The following is a 9,524-nucleotide window of genomic DNA, read 5'->3' as shown; positions in this document are numbered from 1 at the left end:
ACATTTTATTTTTTTAACAACTTTTTTCTGACAGATATTTTTTTGCCCTGAGCACATTGGTGTTGGTCCTGTTTTATGAAAACGTTTTCATTTCCTAGCCATTTCCACGCAGGGCTGTAACTCAGAAATGGTCCATCCCCCCAAAAACGCCATCATTTAGTAGAAGATGTAAGGCTCACCAAGATAAACACGTGAATATTTGTATGATTTCTGTGTGACACTTCAATGCGAAGTCCTCTACTTTCAGATTGTCATTTGGAAGGCTCTTATACTGCACGTAACCAGATCTGTATTTAACGTTGAGCATAAATGAGCCTTTAGAGGTGTGTTGGACTTCACACATTAAACTAGATTGTGTGACGTATTGACTGGTGTGACATGAGGTAGCACCAGCAACCTGCGGGGGACAGTAAGCGTCTCCTCTGCTGGAAATGCAACAGAAGAAGAAGACCCAGCAGCACATGCGCAATTGCGCACTGATTTGCACTTGACTTCATTGCGCCCTTTTCCGTACAGAAAACCAGCTCCGAGTATCTCTCTGCCTGCTTTTTCAGTAAGTTTGAGGAAATTATCTTTCTTGGGTGCTGTGCTTATGTTTGATTTAACTTTACCTACATTGAGCTAAATATGTGTAAAGATTCTGTTTGTTTGTTTGTTTCAAATATGGGTCTGTTCCCAAACCTATAACGGTTATAGTATGACCAATGTATTATTTAATACAGACATGTCGAGCTCCCATCCGCAATGGCCACTTTTCTGCCTATTTTCCATCTGTGCCTGCTTCAACACACCTGTTTCAAATGATCAGCTCATTAGCAAGCTCTGAAGAAGCTTGATAACTTTTGAATCATGTGTGTTACAGCTGGGATAGAAACGGGCAGGACACCGGCCCTTGAGGACCGAGTTTGTAGAGACTTGATTTAATATCACAATATGTTTAAAATGTTTTTTCATTTTTTTTTCATTTTTATCATTTAACCGTCGGGGGTTCTGTTCGCGGTATGAAACGAATTGACCAATTGCATGCATTGTAACTGAACGACGTGGTGATAGTCAAATCAGAACGCTCTCACCAATAGGGTCCCGGACGATGAAGTTACACATGCAATATAATGCGCCAAACATTCACACAGCCATAAAATAAATAAATAAATTTTTAAAAAATGAAAAAAATAAATCACACAGCCATTTTGGCATGATAGAAAACGCGTCCGCTACTTGTAGTAAACATTTTTACAATCATGGTTGACAGCTGTTGTGCACCAGGGTACCACAACAAGAGGCAGAACAAGGGGCGAACATTGTACAGGCTACCTAAAGAGAAACGAAGGCGTAATCAATGGATCATAGCATGCATGCATAGACAAATAAAACCATTCTAATCACTTCGCCATGAACTGTCACACAGTGCAAGACTTGCGTGAAGGTGCTAGCTTTGATAACATGATCGCATAAAGTGGAAACAAATCTGGATTGTACAAAGTTGTTATCTTCCAAGCCTTTGTATTTAACCATTATGATAGACTGTACCGATTTCAAGGATATTGTACCCCTAAATAGTAAATACCTGACACTTTACCTATCAATTTTAACACTATACAAGTTGTGTGGTTTGATATAATTGTTTTTTATTGCGAAACTAATTTGAAGAGATATATTGCAGCACACTCATTTTGACTTTTTTTCTACCTTTCTTTCAGGATCTCATACCAGTATCAAGCCTAGCAGAAATGAAAACTGATCAAAATAACGGTAAGTGAACCAAATTCAGATGTTTGTTGTTGAGGTAGATGGCATCATGCATACTGCAGAAGACACATTGTCTAAATCAGGGGTGTCAAAGTCAAATGGACGGAGGGCCAAATAAAAAATGTTGCGACAAGCCGAGGGCCGGACTGATAAAATGTTCATTTAATTTTTTTTTAAATGTCCAGATTGGATCGGGTCCTTTGCGCCTGCTGATGATGTCACGCTTTATATTTCTGTTGTATATTTCTTTGCCTCTATGTTTGTCAACCCCCTGGCTGTTGTGTTTTTATCTTCTGAGTTACGAAATGAAAAATAAAATAAAGTACATTACTGCTACTTTTGCGAGGCAGCTCGTACATCACTTTCGTTTGCGTTTCTCCTGCCAAACTGGAAACAATTTTCGTGTTGACTCGGGCTGCAAGATTGTATGAACTGTACATAATTTGAAGAAAAACGGAGAGGATCATATGATTGGTATGATATCTCCAGCTGACTCTATTTTAGAGTGGCAAGGTATGAATGTGTGTGCCCCTGTCAGAAAACACAGGCCCGTATTCCATTTGACACATCAATTTATTGTGGTCTGCAAGAACATAACATCATCCAATGCATATCCATTTGTTAACAATATGCCTAAACATTGCAATTCACTGTATTAAGCAATTAAACAGCCAAACAATACCTACAATGCACATTCACACATTTCATCACTAGAATAGTTTGCATACTAGCCGAAATAACTAACTAGTGTTCATCAACGTGACATCACTCACGAGAACATATCCCGGCTATTATGTACAGCAGTTACCTGACACGAACCTGACTTATTAAACTCACCTTTTAACATTTACACACAACAACAAACGTGCTGAAACATGGGCAATCTGCAACTACTGAGTTTGCTGGCACGAACAAATTACTAGCTGTGTAAAAGGGAGAAAAAAAGAAAAGAAATGTCACTCGCTATCAACAATTAGCGCTCGAGGAGCATTCAATGCCTGCTCACAGTGTGGGACATCTCCGCACTACATTGAAACTCAATGAATTTATCAAATGCCAACAATTACTACTAATAAAAGAACGTGAGATTTCTAACATGAAGTATTTCTTAATAAAGTGTGCTTTACTCCAAATTACTTTGCACCACAATCCTATTCTGAAAGCCACAAAAAGTGACGTGAAGTCTTTGGTCGGCACGTAGACGACCGAAGGACAGTCCTCGCAAAAGTAGCGGTAATGTTTGGCACAACAACAGCCAGGTGGCAAACATAGATGCAAGATGTTATCTGTGTTGTGATCGAATTTGTGTCTTGCCAAGCTGTTTTGTTTCCGAGGTTAATGAATGCATCGTGCGGCTGGATGGGAGGGCACGCGAGCGAGGAGGACGAACAGGAGAGCCATTGCTCTTTTTTGACTGAACGGTTGTCGTACTGTATTGGCGTCAGCTGCGGCCCACAGTAGCCGGTTGGACTAATAAAAACGTGATAATTAAACTACGTCTTTGTTCTTGGAAGACGCTACAATATATTTCAAAGCGTGACATCATCAGCACGCACTAAGCACCCGATCACATCTGCAACCCACACCGGCTTGCTGCGGGCCGGATCTAATAATAAAGCAATATCATCCCAGGGGCCATAGAATGGGCCTTGACTTTGACATTTGGTCTAAATTATGTGTATGGATTTCAGGTATAACACCACGCTGGAAAACTCCCAAGGCTCCACAACATGGAATGAACAAAACATAATATTCTGGCATGTTTAAACATCTTTTTTTGTATTCATGTATGTGTCTTTTGCAGAGCTGAGCACTTGACCCTTTTTTGCCCGTCCGACTGCGACCCCCCACCCTTGACCTGGGTACCCTTGACCTGGGTACCCTTCCGGCCGCGACCCCCCGGCCATATTCACAAACATAAATTTGTCACCTCCGCCCCAAAAATGGGCATCCGGCCGGGCCGGAGGGTCTGACCGGTCCGGCCCAGGGACGGACTGCCCAGCTCTGGTGTTTTGTCACATTATCTTTGCCATTTGAAAGGGAAAATTTGGATGCCACATTGCATACTATTTTATCCCTGGGTCAGAGCAATATGTTAAACTAGCTGAATGGAAATCATACATTTACTCACTTTCGAGGTTAGCATCATGCTAATACCTTAACTGTCTTGTGCATTTCCTACTGTGTTTTTCAGCTGGGATATCAGGATGTGGCAGTAGCCCATTACCACCATCCGCAGACTCCACAGTGGCATAATCCGCAGCGAGAGACCCAACAACGAGCAATCACATTCCCTGGTATTATACCATAGTCTTGCTGTACTCTTTCACCACATAAAGTTGGTGACGGGGAGACAGGAGTAGCATTTTTTGGCATAGTATGGCTTACAATTCAGATTTTGTGTTCAGGATCCCGAGATACACGACAACAATATCAGAATTTGTTGCTACTCCCTAACTTTTGAGGATTTTGTTTCCATAGGGATATCGGAATACGTTGGGATGCAGTATTACAACCCACATGGTACCCCACAACATACACCAAATGGTATGTCATTTATTTCTCTAATTTGCTTCGACAATGAAATGTCTTTTGAGACTAATTTAAATTGCACTAGTTGCCATTTTTATAAATGTTACAGCCTGTTTTTCTCTCTAGACGGAATCTACCAAAAGTTTGATCCGAAAGAGACAGCATCGTTGCAGCGGCAAGAAGGCGTTGAAAGAGACAAAGATTCAACACTGTATGTTTGGTGAGTTATCTCACAAGTAAACTACTTAATTGACGACACAGTTGTTTTTAAGCACAATGCTCTGAAGTAGTTTATTTTGTGGCGTAAAATCATTTCTCCCCGTGCCTCCCGGCAGTCCATTTATCTTAAAAATATCCATGGCCACCGATCCAAAAGCATGAGGAGACGGCCAGTGTTTGTGGGATTTACAGTGTATTAAAATGAAGTGTTCACATTCACCAATTTTTTTATTACCTCAATATATAAATGTACTTCAGAAGTTAATGAGCTAGTTTCGTTTTCTGCGCTGTGACGTGTGACAGGCAAGTTCATGTTTTGTGGGCGTGTGGGATTAGTCGAATCACTGAATGGAGTAGGAAGCCTTTAGAGGGGGATGAGTGCATATTTCAAATCTTGCAAATCTTACCAAAAAGTGAGACTAGAATCAGGTGATGGTAAAATTGCAAGCTATAAGATATAAGTATTTTTAGAGGTGCTTGGATGGAGCCAAGCTTGTCGTTTGCACTTTCCAGTCAAGTGTCCAGTTAACTTGCTGACTGCTGGTTATTTATTTATTTTAATCTTATCTTTCAGTTGCTGCTCAACAGTTTGACTGCGCGCTGACCCAGAAAGATTTTTGTAGAGCTGGCAAGCATTGGCTTCATTTAGCTCATGAGCATAAAGGGGGCATCCCAACGCATGCTACTGCCTCGGACCAAAATCAAGCTTAGTTTACTGTTGTATTGTTCTTTATTGGATGGATTGTTATGTTACGTGTTATGTTAAAAAAAATATTTTTTTCCAGCAATATGGACTGTTGTTCTTACAGTCAATCACTTTAGATTTAGTCGATTTAAATCTTATGGTACGTGGTTGACAAACAAAGATTTCAGATTGCTAAAATATGACTAAAACTAAATGATCTTATTTGAAACACTGACTATAATTTAATGTATGGCCAAATAAAGAGGCTTGGGTTTACTGAAAGTATTCTAATCTCTTCTAATACATTTTTTTTAACATTAAACATGTTTTCTGTCATAGGTTTTTCATACATTTGGGTAAGTAATGAAAAAGCTAACATTTTGTAGTGGACTAACCCAAGAGTTTTGTTAGTCTTTTTCTTTAAACTTTATTGTAACATTTAATTCCAATTTAGATGATGGCTGAATTAATGTAGGTTCCTTAACATTGATTCAACAAAAAATGAACAAAAAGTGCATGTAGGTTCTGGTTTAGATGATGGTTGAATCAACATTGATGTTGTGTGATATATGATTGAAAAGCAAACGTTGACCCAACATTTTATCAACCTTGCACTTTCTGTATAATTTCTACTTTAGCTTTCAACGTAGATTCAACACTTAACAACACTTAAACTGAACTGTATTTCAACATTGAATCACCCATATTTTGCTATCTGGGGAAGCACTTTGCAATTGTGGAGGGTAGTCCTCATTGGACTTTGTGTTTATTTAAGAGTTATTTCATTTTTAGTTATTTATTCTTACCATTTTACTTGGGTGGCTTAACATGCGCTCACACATTGTTTCACTGACGGACAAATACCTCATTCATGTTCACATATCACATATTTTTTGATTGGGGAAATGAAAAGAGTTGTCATTTTGTCAATAAATTAGGAAATAAGTGACTCCATGAATAACGCCTATTGTTAATGTGGCAAATGGCCGCGCCCCCTACCATTCTATCCTTGTTCGGTCGGAGTCACTGGAGGGACCGATTACTAACTCTCCATTGGAAATCATTGTACTTTCATTGCTTATAATGTCCAAAAACGGTGATCAATTGGCACCAAAATTTATGTGGACATCCCTACTAATGCCCACTTCAACATGGCTGATTTATATGAGAATGAGGAAATGTGGAAATGAGCAGCCCTACATAGATTTATTCTAGGACGAGTGCATGCAGCTTCTTTGCTTAAAAAAAAACAACAACAACAAAAAAAAACACCATTAAACATTAAACACCAGTCAGGATATTTACAGAGACTGAAGTGGGAATGAGTAGACATGCACATTTATTTGGATGAGGAATGGACCCAGTTTTTTTACCTACAACACGGCGTCCAATGGAACGTGACAGCCGAAATGGCACGTTCCAATGCGGCCACACTCAGCTGAAAGCACATGCCTCTCCGCGATGATGCGCACGTTCAAGACAGTTCACTCTCACGCTTTAAGATGGTGGCTGCAAGTGGTGTCGGGACAACGCACGCAACTGCTTGGGAGGCAACCCCGCAACATGAAGATCGACTCAGACTGGACGGACAGTAAGGAGCTAATATTGTTGTGCTAACGCCTTTTGTTTTAACAGCCTGAAGCTAGTTGTTGCTATTGGCCGTGCCATTATTCTATACCACATGTAATACCATGATAAAGTTCAACGCTTGCCTGATGGCTGCCTGCTGCTCGCTCCCAGCCGTCGTCTGCCTCCTGAGTTGATACAAGTTTAGCGTAGCTATACGTCAGAAATATAACCAGTCGGGGTTCGTGTGCGCATTCATGCGCTTGTCCGCTTGTTATGCTGACATGCTAATTTCACCCTAACATCATGCTTATATCAAACAAACGGCACACTTTTATATAATGCCAACAACATGCTAATATCACCCTAACATGTTAATGTCGCACACCACACTTCAGTCACACTGTCACTGTAAAGTCATGCTTACATCACACTAATGACAAGTCATCACAATGTCCAGGGCTGAGCAGTCCATCCCGGGGGCGGAACGGTCCGTCCCAACGGATGTCCATTTTTAGGACGGTGATGACAAGTTTTTAAAAAATGGTCAGATTAAGCACGGGCGGAGGTGGATTTTAGTCCAGCCTACTAATCGTCCCTCATGCGTGTGACATGTGTCATGAGGCGGTCAAAGTTTATCTCAACCTACTCGGCAAAATGGGCAAACGACAAAAACTGCCTCAGAACACTTCAAATGTGCCACTAGTTACCCAACTGCGCAGGAGACTTTTCAACAGAAGATACAGCGCAAGTTTTACTAGTACGACATGTGATGAGACCCAGTAGCGCGAGCAGCATCAGAGCCAGCACACGAGCGAGTGACATCCGCATGTCTCTTGACTGTCCGCTGCTGGAGGAGTACGTAGCTTTAGTTGTGCTAAAGCTAATGCAAGTAAATATTCAGTTACTGCATGTTCTCTTCTACGGAGCCACCTTCATTAATTGCCTGCACAACGGTTTTCATGTGCTTACCAGTAGTCGCATTGCACATGCATATAATGCCCTCTAGTGGTTCACCACATGTAATACCATGAATAATTCCACAGATGTCATCATTTCACCTCACTGACAGAAACATGCCCAGCCTGTCTTGTGTGTGTAATCGGGATAGTTTTGTTAACTAACTGTTCACATTTAGTACCTTTGTTTTCGAAGTATGCCCTTGTGTGGGACATATTTAGACCGAAAAAATCTGTACCAGCATTTAAACAACCCGTAAGTGTAAGTTTTTGTCGTTTCAAAATAACCTTGCGTTATTTTGCAATAATTATTTTATAAAAAATGAAAATGTCTTAAGGCGGCACGGTGGGCGACCGGTTAGCACGTCCGCCTCACAGTTCAGAGGTCGTGGGTTCGATCCCGGCTCCGGCCTCCCTGTATGGAGTTTGCATGTTCTCCCCGTGCCTGCGTGGGTTTTCTCCGGGTACTCCGGTTTCCTCCCACATTCCAAAAACATGCATGGTAAGTTGATTGGACTCTCTAAATTGTCCTTAGGTGTGATTGTGAGTGCGGATGTTTGTCTTTGTGTGCCCTGCGATTGGCTGGCAACCAATTCGGGGTGTCCCCCGCCTACTGCCCAAAGACAGCTGGGATAGGCTCCAGCACGCCCCGCGACCCTTGTGAGGATAAGCGGTATGATAATGGATGGATGGAAAATGTCTTAAGTTAAAACGCAAACGTTTTGCAATAAAACTCCGTTTTGCAATAATATTCTGTTATTATTCAATCTTAAATATTCTAAAAAAGGGTCACGTGCCCAGCTCTGGGGGATAGGTCCTCCACTTAAACTCCCTTTCTCAAAGGAATTTTTTTTTATCATGAGTTAGGTGGTTGGCTCACCGAGGCTTCAGTACCTTCTGTTCTGTACAGTGGATGCTCAGCCAACACGACTCTGCAGCCAAAAGCCAATCAAAGCGACCCAATTGGGGCAAAGCTTATTTAGATAATGAATGAATTACATATTCAGAAGAAAACAGCAACCAAACAAAAAAAGAAAACTGGCTCCGTGGACATTTCCAACCTTAATTATCTTGAGATGATAAAAACATGATATACCCTCTCAGGGTTCTAGATATATAGATATATATTCAGAATAATGCGAAGAATCCGGCCCCGGCCTTCCTGTGTGAAATGTGAGGTCCATTCGGACTTTACAAGGCTAGTGATGATTTACATAGACGGACAAAAATCAATTTCCGCTTGCGCTTAGTCCGTCTTTTTTTATTTTATTTTTTTTTAAGTTTCCCGTCTATCGTCTAATGCAGGGGTCGGCAAACCGCGGCTCCAGAGCTTTTTGATCCTTATCTTGCGGCTCTGCGTGGCTTGGAAAAATAAATTGTAAGTGTCCGATTAAAGTGAATGTTATTTGTCTCAAAAACGTGCATCATGTCTTCATAGTAAGTCAAAGTTTTTGGCCACTTTCATAGGTAGTCCTATGGGATAATCGATCTGATTTTTTTTGCAATGCGACCGCAGTCTGAACCTCCAGGTCGCATACATCCAACATTGACGTCAGGAGCCCAAAAGGAAAAATCAGTGCTGACAGCGGGGAGATCAACTCTGCAGTTGTTTTGAGTAACAGTACTGACTTTATAGTTGAGTGGAATTTAATACCACTTGAAACATGAAGCATAAAGTGGACATTTATGGTGATAGTTGTAATTCAGCCATGGCTGGATCGGCTCTTTTTTTTCTCCATGAAATGAAATCGAAAAAGCCGCGCCTCATCATTTCCCCCAAATCCTGTATTTCTACCTCTGACGGAATCGCTCCA

At 41.1% G+C, this 9,524-nt stretch overlaps 1 long non-coding RNA gene across 1 annotated transcript; it reads left to right on the top strand.

The window, feature by feature from the left end:
- Positions 1 to 498: 498 nt before the first annotated feature.
- Positions 499 to 4,021, top strand: LOC147145394 (uncharacterized). The gene is made up of 3 exons (XR_015087453.1): positions 499 to 553; positions 1,701 to 1,752; positions 3,944 to 4,021. It is a non-coding gene; the product is annotated as an uncharacterized LOC147145394 (long non-coding RNA).
- Positions 4,022 to 9,524: the final 5,503 nt, after the last annotated feature.

The sequence above is a fragment of the Filicampus tigris genome, chromosome 7 (genome assembly GCF_054856515.1).
Source record: "Filicampus tigris isolate MCC_2025a chromosome 7, RoL_Ftig_1.0, whole genome shotgun sequence".
Taxonomy (NCBI): domain Eukaryota; kingdom Metazoa; phylum Chordata; class Actinopteri; order Syngnathiformes; family Syngnathidae; genus Filicampus; species Filicampus tigris.
This window is presented reverse-complemented; position numbering and strand designations above follow the sequence as displayed.